The sequence below is a fragment of the Panthera onca genome, chromosome B2 (assembly GCF_046562875.1).
Source record: "Panthera onca isolate mPanOnc1 chromosome B2, mPanOnc1 haplotype 2, whole genome shotgun sequence".
NCBI classification, from domain to species: domain Eukaryota; kingdom Metazoa; phylum Chordata; class Mammalia; order Carnivora; family Felidae; genus Panthera; species Panthera onca.
The window spans coordinates 72,091,758-72,111,472 of record NC_138343.1 but is presented as its reverse complement, the minus strand read 5'-3'; the positions used below and the strand labels follow the sequence as shown (position 1 = coordinate 72,111,472).

The following is a 19,715-nucleotide window of genomic DNA, read 5'->3' as shown; positions in this document are numbered from 1 at the left end:
ATTATTATTATTATTATTATTATTAAAAAGCCCTGGACTCCACTGAAAACCAAATGACTTAATTGATGGAGTGTGGATGCTACCATCAGAGTACCTGAGCTCACACAACTGGTATTTTTCAAAGCTCTCCCTGTGATTCCGTTGAGGAACCAATATTGAGAACCATTGAGGTTAACCAAGAGCCAATAAGACAAATTCCATGGCTTAAATCTCAGAAAAGTGGACCAGTTCCATTCTATGCCCCATTGATAAGAACAGAATTTACCAGGGGTGCCTGGGTGTCTCAGTCAGTTAAGCATCTGACTCTTGCTTTCAGCTCAGGCCATGATCTCATGGTTCATGGGTTTAAGCCCCACACTGAGCTCCATGCTGACAGTGCAGGGCCTGCTTGAGATTCTCTCTTTCCTTCTCTCTCTGCTCCTCCCACGCTTGTGCTCTCTTGCTTGCTCTCTCTCTCTCAAATAAATAAATAAAAACTTAAAAAAAAAGAAAAGAAAAGAATCTACCATGTGCATGTCAAAGACGACACACACAAAAAAAAGTAAGATGATCTCTACCCTCAAGCCACTAGCAATCAGTTAGGTGAAACAGACCAGAGCTCAATTAATATAGAGAGATCAATTCTTTAAGGTAAGAATAGTTATATTAACTAAGAGCATGGGCCAGAAAAGAAAGGATAAAGCCAATTCTACTTGGATAAAGTCAGAAAGGCTCCCAGAAAAAGGAAAATTTGAGCTGACCCTTAAAGGATGAATGAATGGGATTGTGTGTTAAGTGGAAAGAAGGGAAAGACATACCAGACGGAAAGATATGTCAAAAATTTACAGAAAGGGGAACAGCATACAGTGTTCAAGGACCTATGAAGAAGTAAAGGAACTGAAGCAGAAGTACTGAAGGTAAAGCTGGACAGATCAGAAGGGCCTATAAAACCAGGCCAAACAATTATGACTATTCCCTATAGGTAAAAGGGATTTAAGGAAGATGTGTTTTTAAAAAACAGTAACATAGGGGCACCTAGGTGGCTCAGTTGGTTAAGGGTCTGACTTTGGCTCAGGTCATGATCTCACGGTTCATGGGTTTGAGACCCACATCAGGCTCTACACTGCTTAGGATTCTCCCCCTTTCCCTATCTGTATGCCCCTCCCCAACTTGTGCTTCATCTCTTTCTTTCTCAAAATAATAAATAAACCTAAAAAAAAAGTAACATAATTATATCTACAACTTGTATGTCCTCTGTCTTCATGTATCAAGGGCAGCAATAAACCTACATATTAGGCTTAGGCTCTCACATGGTCAGGCTGACATGTTCAGTTGAAACCAGCTTTTCTACTGTGCTTTCACATAGTTCTCTTATGGAATAAAGAGAAGATACTTTAGAAATTAAGTTTTTAATCATAACTCAAACTAAGCTAAAAAAGTTTTTCTATAAGTTTCCTTTTCCCTTGTATTTTCCATGGGAACAAATAAAGGAAACTTTGTTTTTGTTTTTGAATGGAAGCTTATACATTAGATTCATTCAAGATTTTATATAAAATTGTACTGAAAAAAAAAAATGAGGAGAGAAAGTGTGATTCTCACAGATAAAAGAAAATGACTCCCAGAGGAAGTACCTCTAGGAAGAGATAATTGAAATTGTATGTTTCTTAACAGAAGCTTTTAACAGAAGTTTTCTTTCAAAATAAGTCTACACATAAGAATTGGTTTATTTAAGGTAGGAGGTGAAAGTATCACTTAAATAATAACATTATCAAATACTGATTGTTGGCCTAGTATATGATTAGTACTGAGCTCATTGTCCTTACTAGCAGGATGTCAGTACTATTTGTGAAGTCTAGTTTACAGGTGAGGATACTGAGGATTAATACGATTAAGTAAGTATTAATTTTACCATACTTGGAAGCTAATAAACTATCCTTCAATTGTCTCATTGAGGCTTGTGGAAGACATGAAACCCCTGAGTCAGAGACAAAGGACTTATTCACAGCACTAGCAGTAGCCAGAGTATTAACATTTTCTTTCGCCAATTTCCTGAATCTTAATTCCCACACAACACACAAAGAGGGTCAGGTAACAACACTTGCACATGCATAGACTGAGTTAGAGGAATGTTATAATGTGTTATAGGAATTTTTACAGTCTGTATTATAAGAATTTTTGTAATGGACATTAAGCATGCCTACCCTTTGCTCTGGAAGGAAACACTATCTTTATCTTCAAAGGTTAGTCACTATACAAACATGCTTGAAACAAAGTCTAAAACAAAGGCAGTCAGTGCCTCTGCTTGAAAGATGTGAAGACACACAAGACAACCATGGAGAACTATCTCCCAGTAATAAGTTGACCATGTTCACACAATCAGTAAGTGATAGAACCAGGATCTGAACCTAAGCCCATCTCATTGGAGCAGCAGAGCTCTTAAAGTATCATGAAGTAAAACATGAAGGACACCTTGACTTCTGTGGAACTTGAGAATCTAGATCTAGTCATTATAGAAGAGGACGAACCAAAGAGACTTCCAAGGAGCTACAACTGTCAACATTGGTTAAAAATATCTCCTTTCTATGGGGTGCCTGGGTGGCTCAGTCAGTTCAGCATCCAACTTCGGCTCAGGTCATGATCTCATGGTTCATGAGCCCATGTGGGGCTCTGTGCTGACAGCTTGGGGCCTGGGAGCCTGCTTCAGATTCGGTCTCCCTCACTCCCTGCCCCTCCCTGCTCATACTCTGTCTCTCTCTTAAAAATAAAAATAAACAAAAAAAATTAAAAATATCTTCTTTCTAGGGGCACCTGGGTGGCTCAGCCCATTAGGGCTCCCAACACTTGATTTCAGCTCAGGTCATGATCTGATGGTTTGTGAGTGTGAGCTCCCCAGCTGGCTCTGCACTGACAGTGCATAGCCTGCTTGGGATTCTCTCTCTCTCCCTCTCTCTCTGCACCACCCCTGCCTTCTCACTCTCTCTCTCTCTCTCTCTCTCAAAATAAATTTTTAAAAAACTTTAAAAAAAAAAAGAATATCTCCTTTGTAGAGGTAGGAAAAGGACAAAAAAATATCTCCTCTGGAACATCACAGATCTCTTTATGCAGTGAGGAAAGTTTGAAAGACATAGTGACATAACAGTGCCAGAAACAAACAAACAAACACCCTAGGATATTCTTGGATGTTGTCTCCAGATGCTGAGTTTTAATAGTACTCTGGCTTTAACAGTAGTGAAAGATATTTAAATACTATGTAAATAGTGTACCATTTTCCCACCATAAGCTATTTTGGGGCATTAGGCTCTCAGTTCAGGAGATATTAAAGTATGGAAAACATGATCATAATTTATGTCTTCCTTCAGTGTTAGGACTCAGAGAATTTCTTATTTTATATTCAGAGGTGAACAAAACTATTGTTTCAAATATAACAAAAGCCCACATCTGTTCTTGTGCAAGCTCCTGGCTACATCAGGGATTGTAGATATGCATGCAAAGCCACACCCTATCCTAGTTCAAACACATCTGGCATTCCTGTCAGTCTTGTCCTTGTCCTAAGCAGCTGCTCAGGAGCTCACTGTGGAGAAGACCATGTTGTTGCAATTGGTGATCTAAGTCAAAGAAAATTCCTACTTCCCTACCAATGACTATGTGTAGGGAGATACAGACTGTTAGCTAATGATAAATGGGTCTCCACCTGTCCCATATCCATACCTAATGTTTTGGTCATTGCAATGTCCCCTGCTAAAGGTAAATACTGTTTGCTGACCTCTTAGAATAGCAGTGCTGACTTGGAAAAGAGAAAAGGTTTCATCTGATCTTGACATGTAAACACTCAGGGTAAGCCTCAGCAGGAATCCTAGCTTTAAGAGTTTTAGACAAGGCTACACCATGGCCAAAGACTCGTTTCTGCACACTGCAAAGGCCAATTTCCTGTTTCATGCTCTGTATGCAGCCATCCTCAACAAATGAGACCTGCTGAAGATCCCTTTCTGTTTCTGAGAAACAAAGTGTTAAGTCTGACATGGGTCAGTGAAATCATTTTTTGCTTTAGAGCATGCCCAAGAAGAGGAGGAGATTAATTCTCTCTTCCAGGATTTGAAATCTGTCCTGAATCCATGGCCCATGCAGATGCTGGTATGCTTCTTGGTATTTGGGGATTTCTTGCTGATGAATATAATACAGCCAAAGACTTGCTTGGCTGCAAAGAGAAACCAGAGAAAAATAAAGATTTGCTTTCGTTGGTAACATATTGTAGGGTCAGGATGTTGTTCTAGTGACTCACTTGAAAAAAAATGTGGTAGGAAAACTAAATTCAACCTCATGACACAGTGTTATGGCTTTTGTTTAACAATAATTCCAGCCAACTCACTGGCCAGGATTCTTTTTATATAGGTTGGGTCTACATGATTGCAAAATATTCAGTACATTTAATTCTAAAATTTGACTCAGTAATCCATTTTGCTTATAAAATGTTAAACCTGATCTGAACCAACTTGGACAAATAATATATGGGAGCATATACAGTGAGTAATTATTTGGTTAACTGGCCTGAAATTCTGGGGTACTTTGGTGTTTTATAGACAGATGCATAGAACCCATTGCTCCTAGAGCCCACTACCCAATATCATCTCTGCTTTCTGGCTTCGAGGTTAGAAAATACATTTCTCAACTAGAGTAGCCCCACTGTCATTAAGGTGGAGGAGGAGATGGGTGGAAGGATGTAACGGACCATCTCAGGTCCCAGCTTTCCACATTTGAGGCATTCTGCTAAGCACTTAGTATTTTTTACACCCCTTTATTTAAGTCTTTGTTATAGTCTGAGTTTTTAAATTTATATTGATGATTCTTCCATAACCATAATTCATGACATATGCATCCCGCCCAAGCCATGTTTCCCACCTGTTACCTTCCTGTGGAACAGCATTTACTTCCAGCTTCACTTCTCAAATATTATCTATACTTTGAGGTCCAGTTCAAATCTATCTCTTCTATAAAAACAAGTATGAATTCTCTCTTGTACTGGGCAATGATGCACCTGGCTACAAATTAAACTATGTTTATAGCTTTATATAGCAAGTTCTGCCTTATGTTATAATTCTTTGTGTCCATGTCTGCGTCACCACTAAATTGTTAACTTCTCGAGCACTGCACTTATGTTTATCCACAGGGGCCCATTCTTTTCTTTTTTTTTTTAATTTTTTTTTAATGTTTATTTTTGAGAGAGACAGACACAGAGCTTGAGTGGGGGAGGGGCAGAGAGAGGAGACACAGAATCCGAAGCAGGCTCCAGGCTCTGAGCTGTCAGCACAGAGCCCGATGTGGGGCTGGAACTCACAGACCATGAGATCATGACCTGCACCGAAGTCGGACGTCCAACCATCTGAGCCACCCAGGCACCCCCACAGAGGCCCATTCTTGTTGCATTTCATATCTCTATACCAGCCTCAGTTATTCACCTAGGGTAGGTAAGTGAAAAATATTTTTTTGAATTTAATGATGCACACATCCTCCAAATAAATATACCAGATGACAAAGTGGTGGGAGGTGGGAGGGAAGGGGGAATAGCAGGGAGGAGAAGGAGGAAGAGGAGAGTGAAGAGAGTGTCAAATTGGAAATCCAATCTGATTTAACATCCAATACATAATTATTCATATCAGCCACTATCATGAGGATAAACCCAAAAGCAACTGCTCTGCATTTTAAAATGCCTCATTTTCCCTTTAGTATCTTTATTCACACACAAACAACATTTACTTTCTTCCTGATTGAAACATGAACATTTCTACTTGGCTTTCTTTTGCACAAACAGCTTCAGAACAAACCAATTCTGCTAATCAAGTAAATTTTCTCACTTCCCCTGACCAACAACCTCATCCTTTGTATTAAAACAATAATTTGATGCCTAAATACTGCCTTCCCTCAAGGCAATGAAGGGAGAAGACAAGAGCCAGTGAATGCTATAATATATAACAGCATCATCAGTGAAATACAATTCACGTCAGTATGGAAATGACTCTGAGTGGGTGGTTACTGCCACAAAGGAAAAGTACATACTCAGAAATGAACTAACTGTAACATAGGAGTGAAATGTTTTCATAATCATAAAGAGATACTCCTATCCTAAATGCATTTTTAAATAAGATTCAGTATTCTTGGGGAATTCAGGAAGCAGATTTTTTCAGTTAGTGATTGACCCACTGGGAATTTTACTTTAAATGTGGGGAATGTTCAGGATTCCTGCTTCATCATCTATATTGATAGTTGACACTCTTTCAAATCTATTACCCAGGAGGTTTGATGGTTCTGGTTTTTTTAATAGAGATTTAAACAGCCCCACCATTTTTATTCGGTTTGATTATTAAAAACAGAATCTAGGGATTTTACACTATGCATCACAAATCGTGAACCTTTGCTCCTGCCCATACTGTACTTGAGATTTCTAACACTTAGCAATTTTCTAACATTGTGGTTGAGATCATCTTAGAAAGACCTACATTTATATTTTCCCCTTGTGATGCAAAATCAGTACTTGACTGGCTGAGAAAAAGTGAGGCACTCCATTCATGTTAGACTGCTGAGTGAAAATGCAAACAAGTAGGCAGCAAATCTTTGCATGTTATGGAAACACAGAAGCTAAAAAAAAAAAAAAAAAAAAAGGCTTGCTGATTGTTGACTTGCTTGCTGGAAATATTAAATTTGTCCAGTTTTCAGGTTTTTTAAATCTCATCTTTCTACACTTGTTTTTATGAAGAGTTTCATATAAAGCATGCATAATTACCAGAAGAAAATCTATAGTATTCTTACAACACGTCACACAAGAATTTCCATCTAACTTTCCACATGCTTTCTGCAAAGTCAAATCTTTTTTTCTTTTTGTATTTCTGTCTGTCTGTCTGTCTGTCTCTCTCTCTCTCTCTCTCTCTCTCCTACTTCCCTCCCTCTCCATCTCCCTCCCTCTGTCTCTATTTTGGCCAATAATAACATGATCAAATAATCTCCAGCATGTATCAGTGAAAACACCTGGGATGTGATTAAAAAAAAAAAAGATAATGTGGCAAGGAGAACTAAAAATAAAGCAAAATCTCTAGACCTTATGATTCTCCCCAAAGTTGCCCACAGGTCAAAACATTGGTTTAAGTGCAGAGGAAATTAGCTGTAATTGATACAGAGGAGCTTGAAGATTTAATCATGTGCTTGAGTGTGTAGTATGTTTTTCATAAAGGACAGCTTCATTCTCACCCACAGGCACCCTTGCCCTTGCCTGCCACAGGGCACCACATCCTTCAAGTACTTCCTTGTCCAGGACAGATTCTCAAACTTGAGCAAGCTCTGGAGTGAGCCCCCCAGAGGACTTGTTAAAAGGCAGACTCCGAGGCCCACCCACTGCTTTCTGATTCACTGAGTCTGGGGTCCAGCCTGAGGATTTGGATTTCTAAGAAGTCTCCGTGGGCAGCTGAGGCTGCTGGTTGCTGCCCACATTAGAGCAGCTCACCGGACAGCTCTGGTGAGGCAGTGAGTAAAGGAGCTGGCAGAGAGAGAGCCATGGAATGGAGCTGAGACTGCAAGGCCTGAGAAAGAAGGGGCTTCCCAGCAGTCGTTTTGCGAGGGAGAATTACAGTCTCAGAAATACGCCATGTGGTCACACTGAACCAAGGGATATGAGGATGAAGGAGACAACAGAAAAAGGAAAGAACTGCGATAAAAACTTATAAGGGAGTACAGATCTTTTACCTCTTTAGTGAGGCTTATTCCTAGCTATCTTATTGTTTTTGGTGCAGTTGTAAATGGGACTGATTCCTTGATTTCTTTTTCTGCTGCTTCAGCACTGGTGTGTAGAAATGCAACAGATATCCGCATGTTTATTTTATATCCTGTGACTTTGCTGTTCATGTACTAGTTCTAGCAATTTTTTTGGTGGAGTCCTTTGGGTTTTCTACAGAGTATCATGTTGTCTGCAAATAGTGAAAGTTTGACTTCTTCCTTGCTGATTTATATGCCTTTTCTTTCTTTTTGTTGTCTGATTGCTGAAGTTAAGACTTCCAGTATTATATTAAATATCAACGGTGAGAGTGGATATCCTTGTCTTGTTTCTAACCATAGGGGGAAGGGTGTCAGTTTTTCCCCTTTGAGGATAATATTAGGTGTGGGTCTTTCACATACAGCTTTTATGATGTTGAGGTGTGTTCCATCTATCCTTACTTTGTTGAGGGTTTTTATCAAGAATGGATGTTGTGTTTTGTCAAATGCTATTTCTGCATCTATTGACAGGATCATATGGTTCTTATCCTTTCTTTTATTAATGTGGTGTATCATGTTGATTGATTTGTGAACATTGAACCAGCCCTACAGCCCAGGAATAAAGCTCATTTGATCATAGTGAATGATCCTTTTAATGTACTGTTGAATTCAATTTGCTAGAATCTTGTTGAGAATTTTTGCATCCAGACTCATCATGGATATTTGCCTGTAATTCCCCTTTCTCGTGGGGTCTTCGTTTGGTTTTGCAATCAAGGGAATACTGACTTCATAAACTTAACTAACGAAGTAAAAGATCTCCACTCTGAAAATTATAGAAGGCTTATGAAAGATACTAAAGATTACACAAAGAAATGGAAAAAAACATTCCACACTAATGGATTCGAAGAATATTCTTAAAATGTCTATACTACCCAAAGAAATCTCCACATTTAATGCCAATCTTATCAAAATACCACCAACATTCTTCACAGATCTAGAACAAGCAATCTTAAAGTTTGTAGGGAACCACAAAAGACCCCAAAGCAATCCTGAAAAAAGAAGAACAGAACAAAACTGGAGGCATCACAATTCTGGATTTCAAGCTATACTACAAAGCTGTAGTCATCAAGACAGTATGGTATAGGCACAAAAACAGACACATAGATCAATGTAACAGAACAGAAACCCCAGAAATGGACCCACAACTATATGGTCAACTAATCTTCAACAAAGCAGGAAAGAACATCCAAGGGAAACAAAAGCAAAAATAAATTGTTGGGACCTCATCAAGATAAGAAGCTTCTGCCCAGCAAAGGAAACAATCAACAAAACTAAAAGGCAGCCTATGGAATGGAGAAGATATCTGTAAATGACATATCTGATAAAAGGTTAGTATCCAAAATCTATAAAGAACTTATCAAACTCAGCACCCAAAAACAAACAACCTAATTAAGAAACGAGCAGAAGACATGAATAGACACTTTTTCAAAGACATCCAGATGGCTAACAGGCACATAAAAAGATGCTCAACATCACTCATTATTATGGAAACACAAATCAAAACCACAATGAGATACTACCTCACACTTGTCAGAATGGTTAAAATTAACAACACAGAACAACAGACGTCGCTGAGAATGCAGAGAAAGGGGAACCCTCTTACACTGTTGGTGGGAATGCAAACTGGTGTAGCCACTCTGGAAGACAGTATGGAGGTTCCCCCAAAAAGTAAAAATAGCACTACCCTATGATCCAGCAATTACACTATTAGGTATTTACCCAAAGAATACAAAAATACAGATTTGAAGGGGTACCTGCACCCCAATGTTTGTAGCAGCATTATCAAGAATAGCCCAACTATGGACAGAGCCCAAATGTCCATCGCTTTATGAATGGATAAATAAGATGTGCTATAAATATATACAATGGAATATTAGCCATAAAAAATAAAATCTGGGGCGCCTGGGTGGCTCAGTCGGTTGGGCCTCCAACTTCAGCTCAGGTCATAATCTCGTGGTTTACGGGTTCAAGCCCTGCATCAGGCCCTGTGCTGACAGCTCAGAGCCTGGAGCCTGCTTTCGATTCTGTGTCTCCCTCTCTCTCCGCCCCTCCCCCCTCACACTCTGTCTCTCTCTCCTTCAAAAATAAACATCAAAAAAATTGTTTTTAATAAAATCTTGCCATTTGCAAAAACATAGATGGAGCTAGAATGTATTATGCTAAGCAAAATAAGTCAGAAAAAGATAAATATCATATGATTTAACTCATATGTGGAATTTAAGAAACAAAACAGGGGCGCCTGGGTGGCTCAGTCGGTTAAGCGTCCGACTTCGGCTCAGGTCACGATCTTCCGGTCCATGAGTTCGAGCCCCACACCGGGCTCTGTGCTGACTGCTCAGAGCCTGGAGCCTGTTTTGGATTCTGTGTCTCCCTCTCTCTCTGACCCTCCCCCGTTCATGCTCTGTCTCTCTCTGTCTCAAAAATAAATAAACGTTAAAAAAAAAAAAGAAACAAAACAGATGAACAACAGATGAACATATAGGAAAGGAGGGAAAAGTGAAGGAAAACAAACCACAAGAGACTCAACAATAGAGAACAAACTGAGGGTTGATGGAGGGAGGTGGGGAGATGGTGGCCTAGATCGGTGATGAGTATTGAGGGCACTTGTAATGAGCACTGGGTGTTATATGCCAGTGATGAATCACTGAATTCTGCTTCTGAGACCAATACTGTACTGTATATTACCTAAAATATAAATTAAAAAAAATTTTTAACTTAGAAGAGAAAAAGAGAGCTCACACACCAAGCCTTTCATAAATGACAGCAGCAAAGACTGATTACAAGGAAAATTATCCTGCACCATAAATATGATCATCCTCCAGCCCTCTTCTCCTCCCCTCTAAGGGGAAGTGATGGAAGCTCCCTCATATACTCAAGCAAAACAGGTATGAATCTCAGTCCACTGACTGCAGTGTACAGAAATTACCATGTTCCTGATTATCCAGTACTCAACTTTATTGCCAAATCCAAGAGCTATGCCAGCTGGGAAAAATGTGACCTCAGTTAGGTGTGAGGTGTCCTCCTGACCCAAAGGTTGTGATACTGAAAGCTCAAGGACCATACCTAGGCCCAGGTGTGGCACAGAGTTTAGTACCGGTCATCAAATATTGGTCCTCAATCCACATAGATCATAGTTGGGATATCATGGATTTTGTTCCATATCCAGGATCTGCTGCTTCTTTGTAACACCATTACCATGAGGATCTCTGTAACCTTTCTACAAACCAGTCTGACCAAAAGCCCTACAGGGCAATTCTCCTCTGCATGCTTGCAACGCCCTCCCAGAAGGCCAAATTATCCACTGCTCTGGGATCCACTGCCCACTTCTCTCCACCCTTGGGTTGGAGAGTGATGTCTTTTCAGTGCGTAGTTGACAACAAAACCCAGAAGTCTCCATGTCTCCACCTACATGTCTCTGGGGTCCAAGAACCCTTTTCTCTTTTTTACTTTCTTTACAATTTTCTAAATTTTCAGGATTTTTAAGTCCAACTGTCTGAGATTCCAGCACTTTCAGGGGCCACAAGAATAAAGTAAACTTAAAAAGTAGGTCAGGTATACATGATAAATAGTGACGGAGAGTGTTGTGCACTGGAGTGCACATTAATATTAAATTAATTAAATTTAATTTATTAATACATTAATATTGAAGGCATTAATATTAAAGACATTAATATTAAATTTTTTTAACTGTAGAGGCCAATGACACATATATTTGGGCCAATGGATAGCAGGCTTCTTGTTTGAACTTCTTGAACTTGGTTCAAGTTTATGGAAAACAAAGATGTGATGTCTATTTCTTCTTTCCTCTTGGCTATTCCTGAGGCACTGTGCATCCCACAGGCACTATTTTCTTGAAGACAACATTTGTGGCTGTCTTGTTCATTGTTGTATGCCCAGCTCATAGAACAGTGCTTGGCACATGGTAAATGACCTCAGTAATATCTTTTGAATGACTTAATAAATGAATAAATAAATTAATGCATAACAGAAATAAGTACTGTATTATTTCAAAAGTTACCTGGCTCATATTATCTTTAGCCCGTACAAATCACACTAATGATCAAATGTACAAAAGAGAAGACAGCACAGGGATCAAATACAAGGGACCCTTTTGAGGTTATATATTTCCATGAGAGGCAAGACCTCTTCTTTGCAACCATCCACCTTACCACTGCCTGCTCTTGGTACTAAAATCATAAATTCCTGAAGAAATGTTGAATGCATTGGACTGAACCTAAGTTAGGCAAATATGTTTATGCCTAAATATGGCCAGGATGGTGGCTAAAGTGAAATAGAAACTTGAATAATATGATGCATTATAGATTTCAGAGATTTTCTTTAAAAGTCAAGAAATAACTTGAGGAATCCAAGCTTAGAAGTTAAAAACTTGATCTGAACTTGTGTGTGCTATGCTTCTCAAATTGACTAAAAAGCTCTCTAACTTGACTTTCCCTTGGGAAACATTATCACAACATTGCTACCATCTATTTGCCTTTCTGCTTCAGCCAGCCACCAGAGTTCATGGTTTTCTGCCTGCAGCTTCCTCTTTTATCTGAGGCCATTCTATGAGACCCTGATCCACTGGAAAGAAACGTAATCGTCTGATCTGCATGGTTGCTTCCACCCATGGATTGCTTCCCTTGGTGAAGCATTTAGCACTAAGCCAGGAGCATACAAGCTCTGATAAAACACTCCAGAGGAAGAGAGGATTTGCTATTGCAGCTGTTCATTATTTGTTAACCTCTGCAATGTTTGTCCTGTTAGTATTGTCCAGTTTGAGGAATATTTGGTAAGAGAAAAAACATGTTTTAGAGTCCATATGTCCTTATGCATAGATATCTGGGAATTATTATTGTTCATTTTTTTTTTAACGTTCACTTATTTTGAGAGAGAGAGAACGCGTGTGCGCACAAGCAGGGAAGGAAAAGAGAGAGGGGGAGAGAATCCCAAATAGGTTCTATGCTGTCAGCACAGAGCTCAACATGGGGCTCGATCCCACAAAATGTGAGATCATGACCTGAGCCAAAATCAAGAGTCTGACGCTTAACTGACTGAGCCACCCAGGTGTTCCTGTTTATTCTTACTTTGTAGCAAAGATTATCTCTACATATGTGGACCCCAGGATCTTTATTTCAGTTAGGCGCACCTTACAGGCTACCTTCTCCATGTACCACTGATCCAGGACATTTTATCACTTGAACTGTCCCTGCTGAGAACAATGCATAAGAGCTACAACTTGTATCACCATGTGGTAGAAAGACCATGAGATTTGGGGCTAGGGGGTCTGGGTTGAGTTAGGGTTCTACCACCTAACCACATAGATTTGTTTAATCACTAACCTCTAAAACATGCGTATTGAGGAAGATTTAAGAAAAGAGTCTGTAGGAGGGTTTTGAAGTGCAAATGAAATAAAAGTATGAGGAAGCACTTTGTAGGAAGTAAAGCACAATAAAAGTGTTAGTCATCCCTGTTGATGGTATTAATGTGATTAGTAGAAACAGAGTGGGAAGAAAGAGAAAGATGTGCTTGGGAGATTAATCCTGGTAGCGGCAGGAAAGACAAAGGCAGAGCTACGGGACTCTGAGAAAAGTGGTGGTTGTGGGGCAGGGGGGACATGAGATCAGGGAACCAAGCCTGACTAACCATTGTATGATTAATCTGCTCGTCATTGTCCTCAAGAGAATAAACCTGGCCTGCAAAAGAGAGGGGGTGGAAAGATGAGACACCCGCTGTGAGACCTTAGCACTTTGTCATCTTTCCCACAAAGCAGGTTCCATGAAATCATTGAAGATGGAGGAAGAAATAAGTTTGAACACAATGTAAGGGGTATAAGCAAGTCTGAGAAGAAATCATAAGTGTGACCATGCTGGCCCTTTCTGCAGCTTACGGTTAATAATGGAACACTTTTTAATCACTTCTGCAGTCAGCTCAGACTCAGAAAGACCCACGCAGTGACAAAAGACTGCCGGTAACCTACACAAATGTCTGTCCTCCCACACTGTCCCCAACCCATCCTTCTCAGAACCCTGATTTTTCTACTCAGTATATTGCAACTCAAAACAGAAGACTACATTCCCAGCCACCCTGACACCTAGGGTGGGGTAGCGAAGATGGGACTAACTTCTGTCCATGACATATATTGAAAGTGTTTGTGAGACTTCAGAAAGGTCCCTTAAATGGAGCTGATTCAGCCTAGCAGGTTCCTTTCATGCCCTTCTTTCTCTGGCCAGCCACACAGCCATGATGCTGGACTACCAATCTTCTGCCATGAGTGTGCTGTTTCTTACACCGGCCACAGTCAAGTTCCCACTAATCCATCTACATTTGTTCAAACAGCACCTCCAGAAGACAAGAGGGCAATGATGAGAACCATCATGCCAAGCCAAGCAAACCACAGAGCAGAGGCTATCCTAATGGCAATGTGAACCCACAAAATAGAGCTCTTGCAAATAATCAGACTGTATAGATAAGAGAAGATGCAAACTACAGGACACAGATTACTCTAGGTGAAAACTTCCTGCAATCTAGAGATCAGAATGAGCACCAGGACCAAAAAACATTCTTGTAGACCTAAAAGCAATACTATAGGGGCAAAAAAAATGGATCTTGAGTCTGAAAACATGGAAGAAGAGCTCACCTCTGACAATCATGTACTGTAGGCAGAAAAAAATACCTGATGAAATAAACCAAATCCATCTTGCCTTTTTTCTTTCTTAGATGTTGTAATTTTTACTTTATTGCTGTTGTTTTGGTGGTGTTATTGTTTTTCTGGATGGAATTCTCTAGAAAATACAAAGAAGGAGGGCTCTCTGACACAAAAAGCTGTAAGAAGTACAAAAGCTAAGTTGCAAAAACTTCAGGATGCAAGAAAAAATAAAGAAGCAAGTGGAACTTCAAAAAATTTACAAATAATCCATAGGAAAATTTAAAGCACATTGGTAGCAATAAGTAGTAGACTATATATTGGAAATTTGAAGTAGTAGGGGTACCCCAGTGGCTCAGTTGGTTAAGCATCTGACTTCAGCTCAGGTCAAGATCTCATGGTCCATGAGTTCAGGCCACATGTCAGGTCTGTGCTGACAGCTCAGAGCCTGGAGCCTGCTTCAGATTCTGTGTTTCCCTTTCTTTCTGCTTCTCTCCTGCTCATGCTCTCTCTTTCTCTCTCTCTCTCTCTCTCTCTCTCAAAAATAAACAAACATTAATAAAAAAAAAAAGAACTCAGATTTTGATATCAGATAAAACTGGCCTTAAATCCTAGAATAACCGTTTCAGTGACTTTGGACAAGTTAGCCATTTCCAAATGACTGGGCTTAAAAAAAAAAAAATTCCAGTATGTAGAAAATTAGGGGGAAAAGAGAGAAATGATAAGGAGGAAAGAAGACTGTGAATCCAACATTCAAATAATTGCTACTCAAGTGTAAAGCAAATGAACAAAAATAATAACCAAAAATATTGCAAAATAAAACTTTCCTGAACTGAAAAAAAGACCACCAGAATGAGACCAACAATGACACATCATCCTCCTCCCTCTTTTTTCACTTTAGAAATAAGAATCTAGGTAGAAAATATACATGTCACATACGAAAGCACAAAAACGCTTTGCCCTCTAAAATACCCAAAGTTAAAAGATGATGGTGATAATCTGTAAATTTTTCTGGTATATAAATATATAATCCAACAAAATATCTCACCAGCTAAAATGTGGGGAAAGGCATTCTAATATATACAAATTCAAATCAATAAATAAAGAAGAAAATTAATGTATTAGAAAAAGGGAGACTAAGCTTGATAAAGAAATCCAAGCTCCTGCTATTTGGAAAGGTAAGAAGAAATAATTCTGGAACATGTAATAATTCAAAAGAGGAAATACAAATATATATGAAAGAAATGAGAAATGCTTTATAAACACAGGTTGAAAAATTATAAAAATTTGAGATGTCAAGCAAGAAAAATCTGGATAAAATGTGTAATTTTCTAGAAAGTTGCCAAAATTAATTCAAGAGGCAAAAATAGGCTGAAAACCATGAAAAATAATGAAATAGTTATGAAAATGTACTCCTGAAACGGCGACTAGGACCAGATAGATACATGAGTAAATTCAACAAAATCTTCAAGAAATAAAGAATTCCCATGCTGTTTAAATTTTTCAGAATGCATAAAAATATTTCATCTTCCCATGTCCTGATATAAAACCAGTATAACTCTCACAGCAAAACTGATGGAAGCAGCTCAAAAAAGAAACTGTGGTCTAATGTGTCACGAACATAGTTATAACAAATTTAAATAAATTATATAGAAATCTGTTTGAACATAATATGTTTAACTTTTAAAACAGTCAGGGAAACACATGTCCATGACAGGAAATTTTTTAAAATACACATCTATCAGCCCACCTTCTTTAAAAGGAGAAAAAGAATGAAAAAAAAATGGCAAAATAGTTTGGACCTCCCAGTTAGGGTAGTAGACGATGAGAGAATCTGCCCACTCCAACACTTGATGAAAGGAACAAAAATACATGACATAAACTTTGAAAAGAGGTGGCCAAACAAATAAATAAAAGAGGCTTATTTGCTCCAAGAAGGCTTTTAACCTTATCTGCATCTCTCAGAAGAAATGGTAGGGAAAGTAGATGATTCAAGTAAGTCCTCAAAATGTTACTAATATTTCTAAAAATAGGGAGGAAGCTGGGAGAGCAGGCTGCTGGTGAGAAAGTCAAGGGAGCACTCTGGCAAACATCTCCACCAGAGGAACCCACAGAGGAAGAGAAAACTTCCAGGAACCACCATTCTCCCCCTCCCAGCTGGAGAGGAAATAATAGAGGGTGCTCAAGACCTCTGGCAATACACTGCAGAAATGAAGACAAAAGATCAGATAAATAAGAAAAAATATAAAAACTGTTCACAAGAGCCAAAACTTGAGAGATGAAGCAGAAGGTAAAACCCCTTTTGTCCCCCAGTTGACATGATAACGGGGCTACACCCACAGTAAGTGTTATCCTGAAGGGGGAAGAAGGGTGAATGCTCACAACTGGGAGAAATGTGGAAGTAAAACAAGGAAAATGAAGATTTTAAACAACCCATCTACTAGAAGCATAAGCTTCAAGGCCTCACACACAAGCCAGAAGACTGGTCTGAAGTGGTCAGGAAGAGAACACACTCCAGGTAGATGGAGTAGACTGTGAAACAGGAAATTTGCCCAAATCAGAGAAGAAAAAGCAGAGTCAGAGTTTCTATCATCCCTACTCTCTTGACCTGAGGCTAGGGAAAAATTAAGTGCTAGCAACACCCAGATCTCAGAGCGCAGCTCTGAGAGAGAAAGATGAGAAGGAGAGGTCTCATGGAGAGGGAATCCTGGAAAATTCACAGACACACTTCCGGAGCAACCAAAGCATGTTAAGCATGAGCAAGACGAAAAGAAATGGCATTGCAATTATATAGAAGCACAACAGAAATACAGGGAAGAAAAGTGACATGACCTACAAGAGAGACAGAAAAATCTTACTTGGAAAAACACATTCTAAGAGCTTAAGAGACTGTCTTACATTGACTCATTGTGTGCAAGGACTTAGTGGCAATATGAAGGGGGAAAAAATGAAAGCCCCTAAAACAACAGAAGTAGGTAATAAAGGCAGTCTGCAGAGATCAACTGGGACTGCGATGACACCATTAGAATCATTACTCCTCTAGTTGATAGATTAGAAAGAGCAAGAAGGAGCTAAAGTCATATTAATGGGATAAAGGAAAGGCTTGAGATAGTCCCAATATCAGAAAACAAGTTAGAAAGAAGCTGATAGAAGGCAAAGCTAGTATAACAGAAGGATATTTTATGCCTCTGTCATTGTGATCCAAACACATAAAACAGAAGAAATATTCAGAAATATTAAAAAGAAAAGTCCCTGAAATGAGAGAGAAGCTCAGATTAAAGAACAGAGCTTCTCTACTGAGGAAAAGATATAGAAAGATCAACATCGCAAGGTATTAAGTATTAAGGCATTAAGTTTCAAGGACAAAGAAATAAGTTTTCAGGCATCCAGAAAGAAAAAGCAAGTCAGTTAAAAGGATGGAAGTCAGGTTGGTTGCAGACTTCTCCACAGCAACATACTAAACCAGAAAACAGTACAGCAATATCTACAATATCTTGAGTGAAAAAAATTATACTATATCAAAATAGATTATAACCAGACACATGTGTTTTGGAATAAGGGCAACAAGCAGACAGGCCAAAAATGAAAGAACTTAGGAAACACAATACATAAGACCTTCCTGAGGGAAAAAACAAATGCAAATAAAGTAAGCCCACCAACAAGTGAATGGGGAAATCATAATAAAAGGACTAGTTCAATACTCAGTGCCATAAAATAATAGAGAAATGTCAAAAAAAAAAAAATTCTAAGTCTGGTGTCCCACAGGATGAAGCAGAACATATATAAAGGGTCAAAACAGATTGGATTCACTGAATTAAAGAGCACACACATCACCAAAACAAGAGAGCTACAGTCAACTTTGCCTTGATAGAGTAAGAAACAGTTAAAAGGAAGTCATATTACCAGATCTTTGCTATTTTCAAGAAAATCCAGAAATCCAAACTTCTGTCTTAATTCTCCCAATTAAGGAAAATAAAGTCCGTCTGTTAGTGTTGGTTAGGACATCGAGGGCAGGGAAAGAGCGAAGGAAGGGGCAAACCGCTCCAGATTGGTAGGCAGCAGTTTTTAAAAAGCAGGGGAACTTACAAGACTTGTCTTCAGCAACTGCAAGAGAAGCCGCATACATCTCTGCACCTGCTGTCAGAATCTTAAGTTTATACGGAGGCCTTAACCGGCTATAGTCACGTATTCAGACCAAATAGCCTCAACAGCAACACACTCTCTCAAGCGTACGTCCTTGAAACAGTGTGATAATGGTGGACAGAATGTACATTCCAAAGACAAGGGAGGAGCCTCTGGTTGCCTGCGTCCAGCTTAAGGGTGGACCCGAGGTCATGTCTTCTCGATGACCTCCGCCAAAGTTAGCTGGCCTGGCTGGTTGGTAACCAGTTTGTCACCTCTAAAAACAAGGTAAAATAAGACCTAAGAACAATGCCCACTCAGTTTAATCTTGGAGGCAGACAATCAACTGAAAACTTTCCATAGGAAAGAATTCATGGAATAGGAGTACTATGGACCCTCCTTGTACTTAATGATAGAAAGTGGGCAATAAATGATGTAGAAACTGTGATAAGACCAATGGTGAGCAGTGAATCAATTTAAATACAGAAGTAAAACTATGACTCTAGTAATTATCCTTACCAAGTAACATAATGCAAAAAATATAAATCTTGGCAATGTAAAACAAATATATATAGCATATGTATATTATATATACAACTAACAGGTGGAAGAAAGAGAGGTGGGAATAAACATAAGCATACTAAAAATATATGTGTAATTTTTAGAAAGATATTCCATTATTTCAATGTTCTCATGCATTTTCTTTTTTTTTTTTTAATTTTTTTTTAACGTTTATTTGTTATTGAGAGACAGAGAAAGACAGTGTGAGCAGGGGAGGGGCAGAAAGAGAGGGAGACACAGAATCCGAAGCAGGCTCCAGGCTCTGAGCTGTCAGCACAGAGCCTGTCGCGGGGCTTGAACTCACAAACCATGAGATCATGACCTGAGCCCAAGTCGGTTGCTTAACCGACTGAGTCACCCAGGCACCCCTCATGCCATCATTTTCTTAATCTTTCAGTGATTGTTTAAGAATTAAAATATGTTTCAGTAGGGGCGCCTGGGTGGCTCAGTCGGTTAAGTGTTCAACTTCGGCTCAGGTTTATCCACAAAGCTAATATTTATCCACAAAGATAAATTTTATCCACAAAGCTAATATTACATAGGGAACAAAGCCATTTCACAGTTCAAAGAGTTCTGAGATCCATATTAGAGGTAAATACACAAAGTTCATTAATAT

At 39.1% G+C, this 19,715-nt stretch overlaps 1 long non-coding RNA gene across 2 annotated transcripts in view; it reads right to left on the bottom strand.

Moving 5' to 3' along the window:
• The window catches only part of LOC132667318 (uncharacterized), a 493,653-nt gene extending 474,894 nt beyond the window's left edge, over nt 1–18,759 (bottom strand). The window contains exon 1 of one of the 2 annotated variants that reach the window (XR_009605082.3): nt 18,503–18,759. This is a non-coding gene — a long non-coding RNA (uncharacterized LOC132667318). The remainder of the gene's footprint in view (nt 1–18,502) is intronic. The other variant, XR_009605080.2, reaches the window with a different exon arrangement.
• Between the last annotated feature and the right edge of the window lie 956 nt (nt 18,760–19,715).